The 16,940-nt window shown below is 51.1% G+C and overlaps 1 long non-coding RNA gene across 2 annotated transcripts; it reads right to left on the reverse strand.

Annotated features, from left to right (window-relative positions):
- Positions 1-362: 362 nt before the first annotated feature.
- Positions 363-8,199, reverse strand: LOC146763962 (uncharacterized). Of its 2 annotated transcripts, XR_014950993.1 has the most exons (4): positions 7,236-8,199; positions 4,208-6,035; positions 3,518-3,585; positions 363-2,424 (listed from the first exon to the last, which is right to left on the reverse strand). It is a non-coding gene; the product is annotated as an uncharacterized LOC146763962 (long non-coding RNA). The 2 variants fall into 2 exon arrangements; XR_014950992.1 differs by having other exon boundaries at positions 4,208-8,199.
- Positions 8,200-16,940: the final 8,741 nt, after the last annotated feature.

A 16,940-nucleotide genomic window follows, 5' to 3' on the forward strand; every position in this document is an offset into this window, starting at 1 on the left:
AAGCCATTTTCTATGCCAGGAGGGAGACAGCCACTTTGCAAAGCCTCAGTTTGTAAGGCGGCTTCAGGGCCACCAGTGCAATACCAGCTCTCGGGTGAGAGTAGACACCTGGAAACAGGTAGTCTGGCTGGGCTGGGAAAAGGGTAGGTGAAGATCAGGACTCATCTCAGCTTGCTCTGGGAAGGAAGCTGGAGATCTTACCATGATGATGCAGATAAAAGTCTCATCTTACATTGTGAAGAAAACCAGGCACAAAAATCCCACACTCAGCACAGGTCTGTAGGATCTGAGTGAGCTTCTCCAAGGAAAACTCTCCTCTTTCTCCCTCTCACACACCCCATACCCAGCCACGGGCCCTGCTGCCCAACCCACAGGGGCACAGGACAGCAGGGCAGCAAAAAGGGAGGTCAGCACGAGCGTGACTTGTCAGTGGCAAGCTGGGGAGGCAACACAAGCAGTGTGTGTACAAAAAAATCTACCTCTGTTCCTAAAGATTGGGTGAAATCCTGTGCTTCTTTCAGGACACTGTTTGCCTCCTCCTTTCTAATCCTGAATCTCCTTCTATATGCTGAGTAATCCAAACGGGAGCTTCTCTGCTCCTTTGGTGGTTGGGGTTTGAATTTAGGTGGCTTAAGCTCATATCTGGAAAACAACAGAAATGTGAACAGGGATCTGCAGTGGGAGGGAGGAGGGAGGGACACCTGCACGAGCAGCTCCTGCTCATGATGCAGCCCCTGAGTGGGTGCTGGAGTGCTGAACTGAGAAATGGTTTGATCCAGCCCTTCCCAATCCAGGCTGGAGCAGGTCTGTTGTAAAGGCAGCCCAGGGATGACGCCGAGGCAGCAGCAGTGCAGCAGCTGCAGCTGCTTGCACTGAGCACCTACAGAGGACAGGGATTAACAGCTTGTGGGGATGCAAAAAGTGGGAGAGGGAAAGACACAGAAGGCAAGCAGGAAGGTGGGGTTTGAGGCACCGAGGGGCAGACCCGGCCAGTGAGGAGCCAGCCCAGCAAACCCCAGTGCCCAATGCCAGAAACTCTGAAGCTCCACCAGGAATTTATCAGGAATGTTTCCCTGACAGTGTTGGGGGGCTTGGTTGATATTTTCCAACACTCCCAGGTGACTCAGGTCACAGTCCCCATTTTAAATTGAGGCAGGTGCTCAGGGTAACTCTGCTTGTGTTTCTAATGCCACGTGAGGGACACAGTCGAGCCGTGCCTGCCTGTCACCCTGCTGAGCTGCAAGTGCTCCCCACACAGTCAAACACGACCTGGATGCTCCATCCCCAGACAGGCATTCAGGGCCTGTAATGACCTGCTCCCCAAGGAATCACTGCCTTTAGCTTTGTAGCTGGTTACCTAAGGCTGGGTTTAATTTCTGGGTGAGGGGCAGTCTCGTCATAACCCCCAAGAGATCCCTAATCATCTGTTCCACTGTCTTTAGTTTTAATGAATGCTTTGAAGCAACTTCCCAGTTGCCCAGACAATGATATTTTTCACTCTAAAGCAGAAACTCTGAGGGAGGCAGGGATAGGAGATGATGTGATGAACAAGTCCTGCTGTCAAACAGGACAAAACCCACCAGGGACATGTTGCAGGGGAAAAGTCAAAACGAGTAACGGGTCACAAAAAAAGGGAGTGAAGATCCAAGGTGTGTGCTGAAAGCTGACCCCTGGGAGGGAAATCATCCTGGCAGTAAAGGAGTTGTCTCAGCAAAGAAGGAAAGGGAAGGTAACAGACATTCAGCATCAGCCCAGGCACCAGGTAGCTTTTCTCTGGTGTTGGGACTTTCTGGGCATCCTGCAGCACAGTGCGAGGGAGGAAGGCAAGGAGCAGAGAGCTGCTCCTGCAGAGAGGACCCATCCCAAAGCAGAGGGGCCAGAAGGGGCTCCAGCAGCACTGTGGAGCTGGGACTAGGAGCCTTCATCAAGGTGACATTGCCTCAGGCCACAGAGGTCTGAGAAATCAGCTTTCACCCCAGCTTTCCTTCCCAGGGGAAACCCCTGTGGGGGCTAGGCAGCACCAAATTGGTGGAAAACCTTTTTTCTGAGCATCCAGGCTGACCACGGCTGGTCAGTGTTATTTGAACAAGGAAAAGCCAGAAGCAGTCTGTCAGATCCTAGGCCAACAGCTTTGTTCTTTGCCAAGTACAAGCAGGGCACCAGGAAGAAGAGCTTCAAGGAGAGGGCAAAGGTGCACATACCCCAGCTTGTCCGCCTGGCTGTCCCAACAGAGTGACCAGTGGTACTTGGTGAGAAGAAGGCTGCAGTTGGTCATCTCCAGAGAGCGCACTCCCTCAGTGCCACCCACGAACTCCAGGGTGCTGGGCTGGATTTGCAGATTTGGGAAGCAGTTTTTTCTCCAAAGGGCATCATGGAACACCAGGGAGGTGTCAGTGAGGCAACAGGTCTTGGTGTTGGGAGAGCCTAGGAAAAGGACACAAGTGTCCATTTAGGCACCAATTATGGCATGACTCACTTAGTTCCCTTTGACACTGATTCCAGACTGCAGCCTTGAAAATGCCCACTCCTAGCCCTGCTGAACACTGCAAGCTTCTCTCTCTCTGATGGGGAGGAGCTCCCTCACCCGCTTCAAACCAGCACCAGTTATCTCTCAGGGATGAGTGTGCACCCAGACCCAGCATTTACTCTGAGAATTCAAGCTGCAAAATTCCCTGTTAAGTCTGCCAACACTCCCATTGTATTCAAAATACATAAGCAGTGAGTGACATGAATTCACACCCATTCTGGTCACTGTGATTACTGTTGCCTTTCTTGTTTCATTTATTCAAAACGCAACAAGTGCCTCAGCAGTGATAAGGGTGGGGAAGAAGCAGCTCAAGAAAGCTTCCTTCCTTCCTTCCTTCCTTCCTTCCTTCCTTCCTTCCTTCCTTCCTTCCTTCCTTCCTTCCTCCCTCTCTCGGAAACTTCTGTTATTGTGTTGTTGTTTGTGCCGATATATTCCAGTAAAGAATTGTTATTCCCTTTCCCATATTTTTGCCTGGAAGCCCCATTATTTCCAAGGTATAATAATTTGGAGGGAAGGGGTCATCTTTCCATTCCAGGAAGATTCCCGCCTTCCTTGACAGACATCTGTCTTTTAAACCAGGACAGGGACATCAGAAAATACTGCCTTTCTATTTTCCTTGGTTCTATTTGATCTCACAGTGGGAAATATACTGACTTTTTATTCTATTGGTTCTGTTTGATATCAGAGTGGCAAAAATACTGACTTTCTATTCTATTGGTTCTATTTGATCTCAGATTGTCAAAAAAACTGACTTTCTATTCTATTGGTTCTATTTGATCTCACAGTGGCAAAAAAAATGACTTTCTATTCCTTGGTTCTATTTGATCTCACAGTGGCAGAATGCTACCTGGGGCACCCAGCAGCCCTGGAGTTCACACCCTGAAGAGGCTGCTGTGGCAGACCATGAGTGAGGGATGCTTTTATGTTCCAGTGCTCCATTTTGGAAGGCACAGATCCCCCACGCTGTGTCCCAGCCCAGGGAACACTCACCAGAGGAGATGTCCTGGAAGTTGGGCTTAATGGCATCCAAGAGTGAAGTTGGTCCGGTGACACTGCCCCTGCCGTGGCGAGGACAGAGGAGGAGATGGCTTGGTTAAAGGGAATTCAAGCACAGGTCTGGCTGTCGTGGCTCGGGGGTGTAAAACCTGGTGTCAGGGCAGGTTTGAAATCAACACCCCGCCATGTGCTCAGCACGGTGCCCCTGCGGACAGGAGGCAGCTAAAGCCAAGTGGCCAGTGGCCAACAGCCACTGATGGGGCTTTGGGCACAGGGCAGGCAGGAAAAGCCCCCTGGTTGCTGGTGGTCCCATGAAGGACCCTGAACACACATCCAGACATGGCTCTGTGCCTCAGTTTCCCCATCTGTAACATGATGGACATAAAGGTGTCCCCACAAACTTCTGTAACCTTTGCTGCTTTGCTACTCCCTAGCTGCAACTGCTGCTCCCATGGAGAATCTTTCTCAGGAGATTTTGACCCACACAATCATTACAGAATTTTGAGACATGAAGTCAGGGAAGCCCCAAACACTCTCTGAAAAGAGCAGCAAGAGTTCTACACAGTGGGCAGATGAATCCTGGAGGAAAGGACCAGCTTGTCAGCAGTGCACCAGCTGGCACAGCCAAGAGCAATAGCTTAAACAACCAAACAGGGGTGTCCTGAATCTAGCACACCACCTCACCTGTCCTTAAACTCAGCAGACAGGCTCCAAAAGCCACAACATCCACTGAAATCAGCACTTGGAGCTGCACAACATCATGAGTTTATTTCATGGCTGATGCCAATTGATGCCCACTCTGCCTTTTGGTTAAAAATCAAGGACCAGCTGTGCCTTCTGTTGTATTCACAGGACTGCCACTGGCTCTGCTCTACACCTCTCAACAAGAGACACCTGCCCTTGCTCAAGGAGAAAGCTGCTTGTGCAATAACACCCCATGAGCAGTTTGGGGGAGGGACAGAGCAGAAACAATTATTTGATGGTGAAATGTTCCCTCTTGATTTCAAAAGTAAAAAAACCCAGCACTTTTCCTCTAAAAACAAATCCAGCATACTTGTTTCTCTACTATGGGCAGACCTACTCACCACTTTTCTCTTGCTAAGTAATAACTTTCTTGTTCTTTTTATTCCATCTCCCTTATCTCATTGGTATAATCGACTGCAGTTTGCTTTCATTCCTTCACTGCCTTGACCCAGTGCCTCCCAACAGCAGCTCCCAGCTCCAAAAGCTCCAGAGCAGCCAGCACCAGCTCTCCTGCTTACCCTACAGGATCCTAGCAGCACATGGCTCAGGCTAGCAGGGACAAGCCCTCATGCTGCTGTGGTGCTGAGGACTGAGCTCTGCCTCCCCTATTTTCAGCCCCTCTCCCTTCTGCTGGCCAGGATTCTCTCTTGCCATGGCTCCAGCCCACAGGATGACACGCCTGTCCTTGGGACAGTTCCTGCTGCAGTTCCTGTGTCCCACATCAGCCCTTTCCCGGCTGTGGAGAGGAGGTACCAGAGCACTCTGTGCACAGGAGCTGGGAGCACAGCTCGTGCCCCACAGCATGGCCATGAGAGCTGAGGTGGGGCTGCTGCTGCCCCTCTGGGATGGATTATTAATGGGAATTTTTACAAACACTGCTGCTGGTGCAGAATCACCCAGGCTGGGCCACCTCCAAAGCCCTGGGGGCCTTGCTGGCTGTTCGGGGGGACATCCCAGAGCAGCTACTGCCCAAAGCTGATCCATCCCACTGCCTGCCATGGCCCACGGCAGAGGGAGATCCCTGCAGGGAGGATCGTGCCAGCTCCCAGGTACCCACACAGGGCAGGAGGCATCCTCACACTAAGGCAATTCCAGGATCAAAGCAGAGATCAGAACCTCAGGAAACACCTTTTTTCTCTGCTCAGCCCCAAAATGAGGGAGATGTCCCAGAGACAGCCACAGATGTGCCCACCAAGCTCCCACAGTCCTTACTTGATAGTCAGGAGTGCAGACCTATGAGATCCAGCCACACTGAACTGGAATTCTTCCTCAAACGTCCCCAGCACGGTGGCACTGAAGTAGACCTGGATCGTCTGGGTCCCACCTGGTGCAATGACGCCCTCCTTGGGTGCAAACTTGAAGTAGAAGCCCACGTTTGCATTTGAAGATATATAGGTGAAGGGAGCATCAATAGCTCCTAGGTTAATCAGCTGCACCTGCAGCAGCAAGAAAGCAAAATGGAAATAACCTTCTCGTGAGTTGTCTAATGATGCAATAAACATACTCTTCCTAACTTTACACTGCTAGAGAGTTTTTGTCCGTCTCAGTTGGATATCGATATTAGATCGATATTCATATTTTAGTAAGTCACACCCAGGCTTGCTGCTGCCTCAGGAGCCATCAGGATCCATCCCAAGTCCTGCTTTCACCTCATGAACGTAGGGGGTGTTGACAGAAACGTTCCCAAGGTTCAGTTTGCGACAGTTCAGCTCAACCAGGGGTCCTTTGCCGTGTCCTCTGAGGCGCAGGGGCAGCCTGCTCTCACAGCCTGGGGAGAGATGTCCATTTCAGTACAATAATTCCCTCTGTTACACTGCATTTTCCAGGCTGCCTCAGTGCGAGTCCCTGACTCTGAGCTGGATGCCACCAGCTCCTGATGCTGCAGGAGAAGATATGGACCCTTCTGTTCCCTCAGGAGATATCCCTTGGGGCTGACTTGCAATTTCTAACCCATTCCTTAGGCTGGTTTCCAATCTTAGCCACCAGTCTGCTGAGTTTCAAACACCTCTGAGGTCCTGTAGTGGCAGGCCAAGCAGTAATGGGTATAAATTGAAAGAAAGGAAATTTAGGTTAGATATTAGGAAGGAATTTTTTACTGTGAGGGTGGTGAGACACTGGAGCAGGTTCCCCAGGGGCGTTGTGGAGGTTCCAGCCCTGAAAGTGTTCAAAGCCAGGCTGGATGGGCTTGGAGCTCCCTGATCTAGTGGGAAGTGTCCCTGCCCAGAGGCCTTTAAGGTCCATTCCATCCTGAACTTACTATGACTCTGTGGTTTCCTTCCCATGCACTCAGAGGAGCTCTGAAATCCATCCAGTGCAGGCACAAAGCTCATACAGAGTTTGGCAATTGCCAAACTACCTGGCCCAGTAGCACACGGCTTTGTTGCCAAAATCCTCAACTTCTGGCACTCAGCATCGTGTTCTACTTCCACAGACTGAGCTGCAAGGTGACAATTCCCACACAGGGACAGAGGCAAGTGCTGGCCAAGGGTGCTCCTTCACAAACACCCTGGGCTCACTGGGCTCAGCCACTCTGGTCTGGTGGTGCCTGGGCAGTGGGAGCAACCCAGGGTCAGGAAGCCCATTTCTAACTCAGCTCCTACCACCTGATGATGGAGCCATGTCAAATGGACCATCCTGGAGGTCAGTGGCCTAGAGGGGCTCAGTGCTTGCTCACTAAAGCTGTTCTGCTCTGCAGCTCTTTGGCCTGTGAGGAAATGCTGGCAAAGCCATGGCAGGAAAACCTCTCCCTGCACTGTCTGGGTTGTTCTGGGATCAGGAACCCAGACACAGGATTCTGAGCCCTGGCCTTGCACAGGAGACTCCCTGGAAGCTGCAGGGCCAGTGGGGATGTGCCAGCACTGCCCTGCTGGCCAGGGACTCTTCCCAGCAGTTACAGGGGAGCCCAGTGGGCTCAGGCTTGCACCATGGCTGCATTGAGGCTGAGAGAAGCAGGGGAAAGGAGCTGGACCTGAGATGTTGCAGTAAGCCACACTTCGGTACTCCAGTGCCTCTATGGGTTTGAAGGTCACCTTGATTTCAGCCGAACAATTTGGCCCAATTTCTCCCTCCTAAAACAGAAAGAGACAGCAAAACATGTATCTTCAAACTTCACATTTCTTGTTTTCAACCACAGTCCTGCAAGCCTTAGTTTAGAGCATCAGTGATGAGTTAACAGCACAAGGAGCTCAAGGAAACACTCCAAACCCAGCTCAGCACACTGCTGGAAGCTCTCGGTGCTCAGCTGATCAGCTCCCACTCTCCACAATGTTCCTACTGCTCTGACACAAGCCCTTGGTCACTTCATGCTGCTGTCAGCTACAGCGGGATGCAACTGCCACTGTGCACTCATGGCTCTTCACAAGAAGAGAACATGATCCCCTTCCTTGGAAATAAAAATATTCGTTTAACCTTTTTTGAAAGAAAGCAGCAGTGGGGATTATTCTGGGGTTTACTCCAAGATGAGAAGGGATTTTGCACTGTGCAGACACCAGGCATTCATCATCTCTCACATCTTCAGTACTCAGAATCAGGGCTCTGGCTGATTGGGAGGATGTGGGGGTTTGCTTGCACAAACAGAAAAGGAAAATGTTTTCTGTCCCTGTGTGCAGGAGAACTCAAAAGGCCCATTTAAACCTTCCACCCTTGTGTCCAAGCTCCCAGAGGACACTGGAAGGGACACTCAGAAATAGTGCAAGGCGTGGTCACAGGTGGGGATGGGCATTTCTATGATTAACCATGGCAAGCTTGAGCTCAGTATGTGAACTGGCAGAGCTCCAACACCCTCTGCTGAGCCCCTGCCTACAAGAACTGCTCCCTGTGGACACTGCAGGACAGCACGGAGCGCCCCTGAGCTCCAGCCCTGGCAGCAGATCTCGGCTTTGTCAGGCTCCCAGCCCTGCCCTGAGCCTGCAGGGCAGAAATGCTTCCAGCAGGGAGCTTCTGCAGCTGCACCAAAACTCGATGTCCTCCCTCCCAGCACATCGGGCCAGCTGAGGATCTGCGAGTGACCACATCCGGGTGGGAGGAGGGAGAGGGGGAGGAGGAGGAGGAGGAGGAAGAGGAAGAGGGGAAGGAGGAAAATGAGGTTCTCAGCTATCACTTACCACTGGCTCAATGAAGAAAATGTCATCGGAGAACAGCATGGGGTCTTGTTGCACCTTTGCTATCTCCTCCAGGACCGTGTTGCTCAGGAGGGCCGTGTGCTCTTCACAAGAGCTCATCTCTGACTCCGACGTTTCTTCCTCCGTTAAGTTTTCCTGCGACATCTCTGACCACGGCCGCAGAAAACGACACTGCCTGCAGCCACAGGAGAGACAAGGCCAGCAGATCGTTTAAGAAGCCACATATTTGCAGAGGGAAGTGTGAGCGCAGGAGAGCAAAGCACCTGGGGAGGAGCAGCAGCAGCTCCCCAGCAAGGGCTGACCCCAAGCCATGGGGTCCCACATGGATCAGAGGATAACCTGCTGTTCACTGGCACAGCAGATCGTTTCACTCCACACCTGCAAGCTCAGGAGATGTTTCCAAAGCCAGAGAAAACTTCCTGGCTCAAAGCCTCTGCCAAAACTGAGGGAGAACCGACCAGGCACTTCAAGTGGATTTTCCTACCACTGAGCTGCTCAGGGGAGGCAGATAAAGATCATGGAGCAGAACTTCCCTGGGAAGGGGAGATGAAGCTGGGCTGCAGCTACGTGTTACCAGCGTCACTTTTTGTTTCTGCCATTTTGGACCTGCCCTGATCCCTACTCTGCCTTTCACAAGAGCATCCCACAGCACTTCCAAAGGAAATGGATAAATTCAGGCACCACACCCCTTCAGTGACATTCAAGGTTTTATGCATGAAAACAGAAGCTCTGAGAGGTGAGGGGACTTTGCTGTGCAGGAGGGAGACAGAAAACTCCTGGAGAGGCCTTTTCATGACCCAGAGCTTTTTGGGTCCCATCCCAGTGCATGGTAGTATAATGTCCTGAGAGGGAAAGGATCCTGCACTGTGTCCTCTCATTAAAAAGTCCTCTTGGCTCTGAGATTTCAAAAGCTGCTCTGACAGCAGGACAGTGGCCTTGCCTAAGACTGGAAGTAAGGGAGAACAAAATGTCCTGGTGGCAGTCCAGGACACAAACTGGCATGAAAACAAATGTAATTGGAAAAAAAACCCACAAAACCAAAACCAGGTTGAAGTTTACTTTGGGGCAACCGAGTTGCTTTTGAGGGCAAAGCAGGTCACCTGGGGTCCAGGCTGAGGCAGGGAAGTGGGGAAAAATGGAAATAAAGAGCCCAGGGAAGTAGCCAGATAAGGTCATGGGGTTTTTGTTGACACACAGAGCTTGTATGGAAGTCAGACATTGAGTAAGGAGATGGAGAACAGTGGAAAACCAAGAAGCCCAGGGCACTAAAGCCATTCAGGTGGGCAAGGGTCAATCTCCTGGTTCTTTGCAGGCAATTTAAAATGACTGGGGACTGCAAGCAACCGGGCCCTCAGCAACCAGGGGCTTGCCACAGCAGTTTTGGTCCAGCAGTTTTGGCTCAGCAGTTTTGGCCCAGCAGTTTTGGCTCAGCAGTTTTAGCCCAGCAGTTTTGGCTCAGCAGTTTTGGCTCAGCAGTTTTGGCCCAGCAGTTTTGGCTCAGCAGTTTTAGCCCAGCAGTTTTGGCTCAGCAGTTTTGTTTCAGCAGCTTTGGCTCAGCAGTTTTGTTTCAGCAGTTCTGGTTCAGCAGTTTTGGCTCAGCAGTTTTGTTTCAGCAGTTCTGGTTCAGCAGTTTTGGCTCAGCAGTTTTGTTTCAGCAGTTTTGGCCCAGCATTTTTTTCAGTTTTTGTGTGGTAGTTTGCACAAGCAGCCTGAGCAGAAAAGGTGCAGCCACCCACCCTCCTTGTGCAGAGGGTTGTGTCTTTTTGCTGGTTGTGAGGTGCTTGCCTGTTTTTTTTTTCTTTCTTCTTTATGTTTTTTTTTCCCAGCAATGGCTTACAAATGATGAAAAGCCATTGCTGCTGCCAGCAGGAGTGCACTAACTCAAAGAGAACCCCCCAGGAAGGGCACAGCTGTCCAGGCCCCTGGCTGCAGGGAGGGTCTGAGCCTGGTGTTAATGGCAGAGGAAGTGCAGAAGACACCTGTGTGTGGTGTGAGCAGCTGAAGGATCTGCTCTGCCCAGTGGCAGAGCTTAAGGAAGAAGTGGGAAGGCTGAGGAGCATTAGGGAGAGTGACACAGAAATAAAGTGGTGGAGTTACACACCTCCAACCCTGAGAGAAACTCAGCAGGAGTCAGAGGAGCTCTGCCCCTCTTGGAATCAGGCAGAAGGAGGAGACCTAGGACACAGTGGGGAATGGGAATGGGCCTCTCCTGGGGAGGCAATAAAATTCCATCCTGACCCTGTACAGGATTCCATCCTGCACTTGGTCTGTCAGACAGATCACAGCCTCAAGAATTAAGAAGAAAAGAAGTGTAATGGGTAGTGGTAGTAGGTGATTCCCTTCTAAGGGGAGCTGAGGGCCCTTAGATCGACTGGATCAATTCCACAGGGAAGTCTGTGCCTCCCTGGGGCCCATTTACAGGATATCACCAGGAAATTCCCTAATAACTAAATGAACTTCATCTCTTCACCACTGTCTGGGGTACAGTGACTGTGAAATAATAGGAGTTCTCAATATTCAGTGAAACAAGGAGGGGCATCAACAAAAGTTTCACTCTGGACTTCTGGAGGGCAGATTTGGCCTGTTCAAGAGGCTGATTTGGCAAGAACCCTGGGAAACAGCCCTTAAAAACAAAGGGGTCCAGGAAGGATGGACATACTTCTAGAAAGAAGTCTTGAAGGCACAGGAACAGACTGTCCCTCTGTGCTGAAAGACAAGCTGGCAGGGAAGACAACCAGCCTGGATGGGCAAGGACCTTCTGAAGGATCTAAGGGGAAAAAAGAGGGTGTATCACCTTTGGAAAGAGAGTGAGCTGTTTAAGGATGTTGCCAGGTCATGTAGGAAGAAGATTGGAGAGGCGAAAGCCCAATGAGAACTTGAGGAAATTGAGTCATTGCAACTAACCTTTCCTTCCCAAAATGCCACCCTTGGTTGGAGTTTTAAGTGAAACTGGAATGCTCAGTGCTGAGCTCCTGAAGCCAGCAGGGACACACACCCTAGGGCCAGGCATGGTTTACTTGGCCCAAACCATTCAAAAGCACCAACACCCCCTGAGTTCACACGTCAGTTTTAGTCTTGGGCCATGTATCTCACTGAAATGAGATATGAAATGTCAGACCAACCTCCTCTTCTCTCGATTCTCTCCTTCCTCGGTAGGAAAAGCCTTCCACTGGAAGTGGGCCGTGACGTTACTCCTGTTCTCAATGAACATGGTTTTGTGGTTTGACATGGTGATGAACGTCGTCTCAACCGCCATGAAATTTGTGCTCAACCCGATGTTGAGCTCTACAGCTTCTGCGTGGAGCTCTGTGTGGGTACTTCCTTCACCTGGAACAAAGCAACGGGGAGTCTTTGCTCAGCTCACTGGCTGATGGAAGCATGAGGAACAAAGCAAACCACAGGTCACAGAAGAAAGTGTCACAGTTTTCATCTGAGTGAGCAGTTCCATGGATCAGTCCATTTATCACATCCTGACAGCTCTGTGTGTACAGCGTGAGGATGTCCTGGGGACCTCCTTAAACACCTTATTTCTGGGAGTGTTTGTGCAGATTTGGCCCCAGGGTGACAGTATGTGCAGTGAGATTTGTCAGATGTGCTCTGGTGACCCACTCAGATCACCAGGATTTCTGCATCAAAGTCCTTCAGGTGACGCTGAGGAGCCCTGTTCAGTCCTGGCTTGCCCAGGCTCTCCCTGGGCATCCCAGGGGACTCCTGTCTCTCCTGATCCCTTGGATCCCTTGTTGCTGACAAGAAAATTTGCCTGGGGGCATGTGGGCAGCAAAAGTGAAGTGATGGCCCACAGCAGGAGGGGACACAGGTGAGGAAACACAACCAGTCTGGCTCTGCAATATGACAAACCACTACAAAATGAACACCGTGAAAATCATCATCATCTCCCTGTCCAAACCCACAGCCACATCAGTCTTGAAATATTTTATATTGTTCTGATCTCAAAAACCAAGCTGGAGCATTTCAGATTAAATAAAAAAGGGACAAAGGGAAGATTAATAAGTACAGAGCAGCTTCTATATGAAGACTGACTGGGATTCCTCAGTCTAGAAATCACATGGGAGATAGATGTGAGAGGTTTGCAACAGCATGAATGGCCTGGGAAATGGGGACGAGGAAAAATTTATCTTGATTTGTCACCAAACAGGAACTCGAGGGCCTGGAAATGTTATTAGACAAGAACTAATATATCTGTAAGGGCAGTATAGAAATAGGGTCTGTGACAAGCCAGTGGAGAAGCAGCATATGGGACAGAGGTGTGCAAGAAACACATTGCATTGGAGAGAGTCTGATGCAAACCTCACACCTCACATACAGCACTACCTAGGAATAAAACAAAACTTCACCCAGGCATAGCCACACGGTAGTGGAGAATCAGGGATCCTCCTTCCTCCACTCAGCAACTCCCAGCAAAACAAGAGTCCAAAAATCTTAGTCCCGTTAGAGGGGATCCACTTTCTCAACCCCCTAAACACCAAGGAGTTCTCTGTTTTCTTTGGGATAAAGCTGAACAGGGGAGGGACCTCTAGAGGGAATGGAGGGGGACAGGACAACAGTGAGCGATGGTGCAGAACTGTTCTGTGCCCGTGCAGGGCCCAGCACTGACCTGTGTTGCAGCACAGAGACCCGGAATAGTCACCGGTCGTCAGCGCGTGAAATCCCACTGTCACCTGCACGGTGTCACCAGCGCCCACAGTTCCCGTGGCCGGATCCACGGAGAAAGGACTGCAACACAAAGAGAGGGCAGCAGCTGCAATGTTCTGGCTCCTGCTGTTGCTCTTTCCCAGCCCTGGTACCACCCAAAGGAGTTTTGCACAAGGACAGAGCCTCACCTCTGGGTGCTCAGCTGGTAGTGAACTGCCCGGTTACTGACATTACGAACCAGCAGAGTCTTCTGGCTGCTGTGCTTGACCGGACACTCCGAGAAGTCCAGCTGGTCAGGGAACTCCAGGGTAGCTCGGGCACCAATGGCCCGAATTGGCACAACTATCCTTTCCCTTGCAGTGGTGCAGACGAACTCGTGGGAATAATCCTGCCGGAAAGGAACCTAGCTCAGCACAGGACATTTAGTGCCATCCCCATGGCAGAAGAAAAACCTACAACCCTTCAAGGGCATCGATTTACCTATTCCACCCTAAAATGAATGCTAAATTCTACTAATATGTCACATTTTAAGGTCACCAGCGCACTTTGCAAAACCTATCTCAATGGCATTAAGCTCTTGTGTCACTTGGGTCATCCTTAGGCCACCATAATTTTACTCTAAATTTTAATGATGCTAAATAATTCCTAAGTCCCTTCTAAGGAGCATGGAGCTAGGGAACACAGAACATTCCTGTTTAGGTTTCTATAGTCCCACTGTCTGAGAAGAGAACAAAGTGTTAAAGTGACTCTAATCAGCAAAAAGAAGATGAGAAACCAGCTGCACCCAAAGAGCTCCTGCACCTCTGGCCTGGTGCAGAAACATGGGTTGGCTCAGACCTGCCTTCTAACTTTGCCTGTCCAACCAAGTCAGGGGAAGAACAGCGCTAAGAGATGGCAGCATGCTGTTGGAAAGAGCCTCCCTTTGCTTCCCGGCAAGGCTTCCCCCTTCCATGCCACGTCCCAAACCCTTCTATGTGAACAAGCCTCCAGATCACAGCACTGAGATCAGACTTGCCAGGGCCCCAGTACCAGTGTTCAAACCTCCCCAAAAAAGCAGGTTTGGCACGGAATGGGTGCCAGCTGACAGGGCCACCACAGTGAAAGGCGTGAAGGCAGAGGCACAGCAGTGCCACTGCTGTGGGGTCACAGCTCTGCCTGCAGGTCGTGCCTGCCCTACATGAGCTCTTTCAGGCAGGTGACCAAGTCCCCTGCAGCTCACCAACCTCCTGCTGGCTAAGGGCACCTAGAGCCCAGTGTGCCCGTGCCAGGCCGGGCTCACGGGCACAGCTCATCCTCTGCCCTGGCCCTGCAGCTGTATCATGGTCACTTGTGCTCTGGGACAGCACAGCTGCAAGGCTGGAGAACAGAGGGTGTGAAAAAGCACCGTCTTTGCTCCAGCCCAGGGTGAGGCAGGGAAGCTGTTGCCAGTCAGGAAGGAGGAAAGCTCTCGGACCTCTTTGTTCCTCTAGTGTTCTCCATAACAATGAAATCCCTTCCACTGTACCTAGAGATGGTCAAAGATCTATCAACACCCCTCTGTCATTTTCGCTGCTCCCCTGCATCTTCCTCGGGGATGCTCAGGAATGTGCAGGGGGGGAAGCAGAGCCTGTCAGGCCTGGGCGCATTGCCTGACAGCAGGAGCCAAGCTGTGACTGGCTGCAGGCTGCCTGCCCACGGCCTGGAGCCAGGCTCACAGCACGGAATGGGGCTGCACGGAGAGCAGGGAAAACAACAGCTTTGGAGGTAATTCTGTGTTTTGGCTCCTCCAGTCTCACCTTGCCCTTGCCGGGGGTGAAGCGGATGCGCACAGGGGCAGGCACACCCGGCGTCACAACACGGTACGCGTCGTTGGAGCCCGCGAGCTGGAAGTAAGGCGAGCTCTCCATGGAGACCTTCACCACCTCAGGCAACTGCAGGAAAGACATGAAACGATTGTTTTGCCACTCATGGAAACAGGACAAGAGGAGACCTGTCCGTGCCCTGGTGAATCCCTCCTTGACCCCTTTTCCAAAAGCACTTTCAGCTGTGGAGCCACAGGCACGTAATTCCTGAGGGTGAACCCAAATCCCTTCTGGGTCCAGCATTTTGGCCAGGGGCAGTCGGGCAGTGCCTGGTGGGAAGGAAAGGCCAAGCAGGTCATCACCAGCAGGATGGAGACAGAGCACTTGAACCAAGTCATCTGCATATTCAACCAGAACAAAAAACCTGCTGGCTCCTGCCTGCACACAGCCACGCAGTAGTCGTGTTCCAGAGGGATTTTGTGCTGCCTGAAAGCAAAACAGCACATTATCCTGGGGGAAGGAAGAAATTCCCTTCTAGCAGATGAGGTTTGGGTAGGGCAGTTCTGGGGATACAGTCATGCAGGCAGGCCAGCAAGAGAGGAGACCAAACACTTTGGCCTTACTGGGAATAAAAGCAAACCTGAAAAGCAAAAGGAACACAGCAAGACAACCCCTAAAACAAGGAGATGGCAAGGAGAATTTAAATGGGCAGTAAAGCAGCAAGGAAGAATCATAAAACCATGAGAGCAATCAGCTGGCCAAAAGTGACAGAAACACAGACAGGCTGTGCCTACTGACTATGGGCTTCGAAGGCATTTTCTGCCTGGAGAAACATGACCAGCACTGACTCACAGTGTGGTTCCAGAATTAAAAGCCAGTCTTGGCTCTCCAGGGGTTCTTGCTGCCTGTGCAGGCAAGCTGGGCTGTTGGGCATTCCTGCCTGCAGCCAGCAGGCCAGGTTCTGTCCTCTGGGATACACAGACACAGCAAACATGCATTTTCTAGCACATAGATATCAACCCCCGAGCACCAAAATGCTCTCAAGAAGTCTAAAGTGGATGATTTTGACTCCCTCCTGTCTCTTGCCACCAGCCCACTCTTGGCACAAGGCTCATTTGAGAAAATGTTTTCCTGACTGAAATGCAAATGGTCTCCATTTTCCTCTTTACAGTGGAACACAACTGCTGATGTTTTTCGCCTTTTTCCCTCTCAACTCTCTTGGGAAACTGCAAAACAATCACAATTTCAAGTGAAGGTAAAAACCTCCAGGAGCACATGGCTTTAGATATGCTGTGGTTCTCCAAAGGGAAAGCAGAGCTCCAAGTTTCTTTTGGAAAACCTGAGCAGAGCTGGATGAAGCCTAGCAGGAGCCCAAAGTGGCACCTAAAGGCTTCTGGCTGCTTCTGCTACATCAGCCTGATCCCAGGGCTCTTTCAGAACACACTTCCTGCAGTGCCAGTGCCAGTGATGAAAAGTGATTCCAGCATAAAGTGGAGAGGGCTCAGCCCCTGAGCTTTGGCTCTGAGCTGCACAAAGGCAGCCAAACAGGCTGAGAGAGGCAGAGGAGCCAAGATTAATCTAGGAGACACAGGATGTGGTATACACTCAAGGCAAAGCATGAGAGCAGGTAAGAACTGTACAGCCCTCAACATTCCTATCAATCCAGAGCTTTCAAGAGAAGGCAACTCCTTTGGGATACCATCAACACATGGCCAAGATCAGGGAGAATTCCCAGCACAAGAAGATTTCCACCATCTTGCAGAACAAAGGTGCTGAGACGTTTTCTTGTGGATGTGCTGCAGCAGGTAACTTGCTTTGCTGTACACTCTGGGAATTACACCACTCTTCTCTTCCAGCACACTGTTACAGCTCCAGCCCCCAGCACTTACCTTGTCCTTATTCATGAGAGACACCACCATTTCAGAGACCTCATGAGCGACAAAGCCCTGAAACACCACCTCTGGTGGGGAAACCTGAAGCAAGTTCTGCTTCAGAGGAACTGACGACAGCTGGAGAGGCGAGAGAGAGCAGGGAGAGGTTCAGCTGCTGGGAGGAACGGTCGTGAAGGATCCCTTACACTGATCCCCAGTGAAGTACGGGTGCTGGGTGAGCACGTCT

This window comes from Lonchura striata, chromosome 37 (assembly GCF_050655825.1).
Source record: "Lonchura striata isolate lonStrDom1 chromosome 37, ASM5065582v1, whole genome shotgun sequence".
NCBI lineage: Eukaryota > Metazoa > Chordata > Aves > Passeriformes > Estrildidae > Lonchura > Lonchura striata.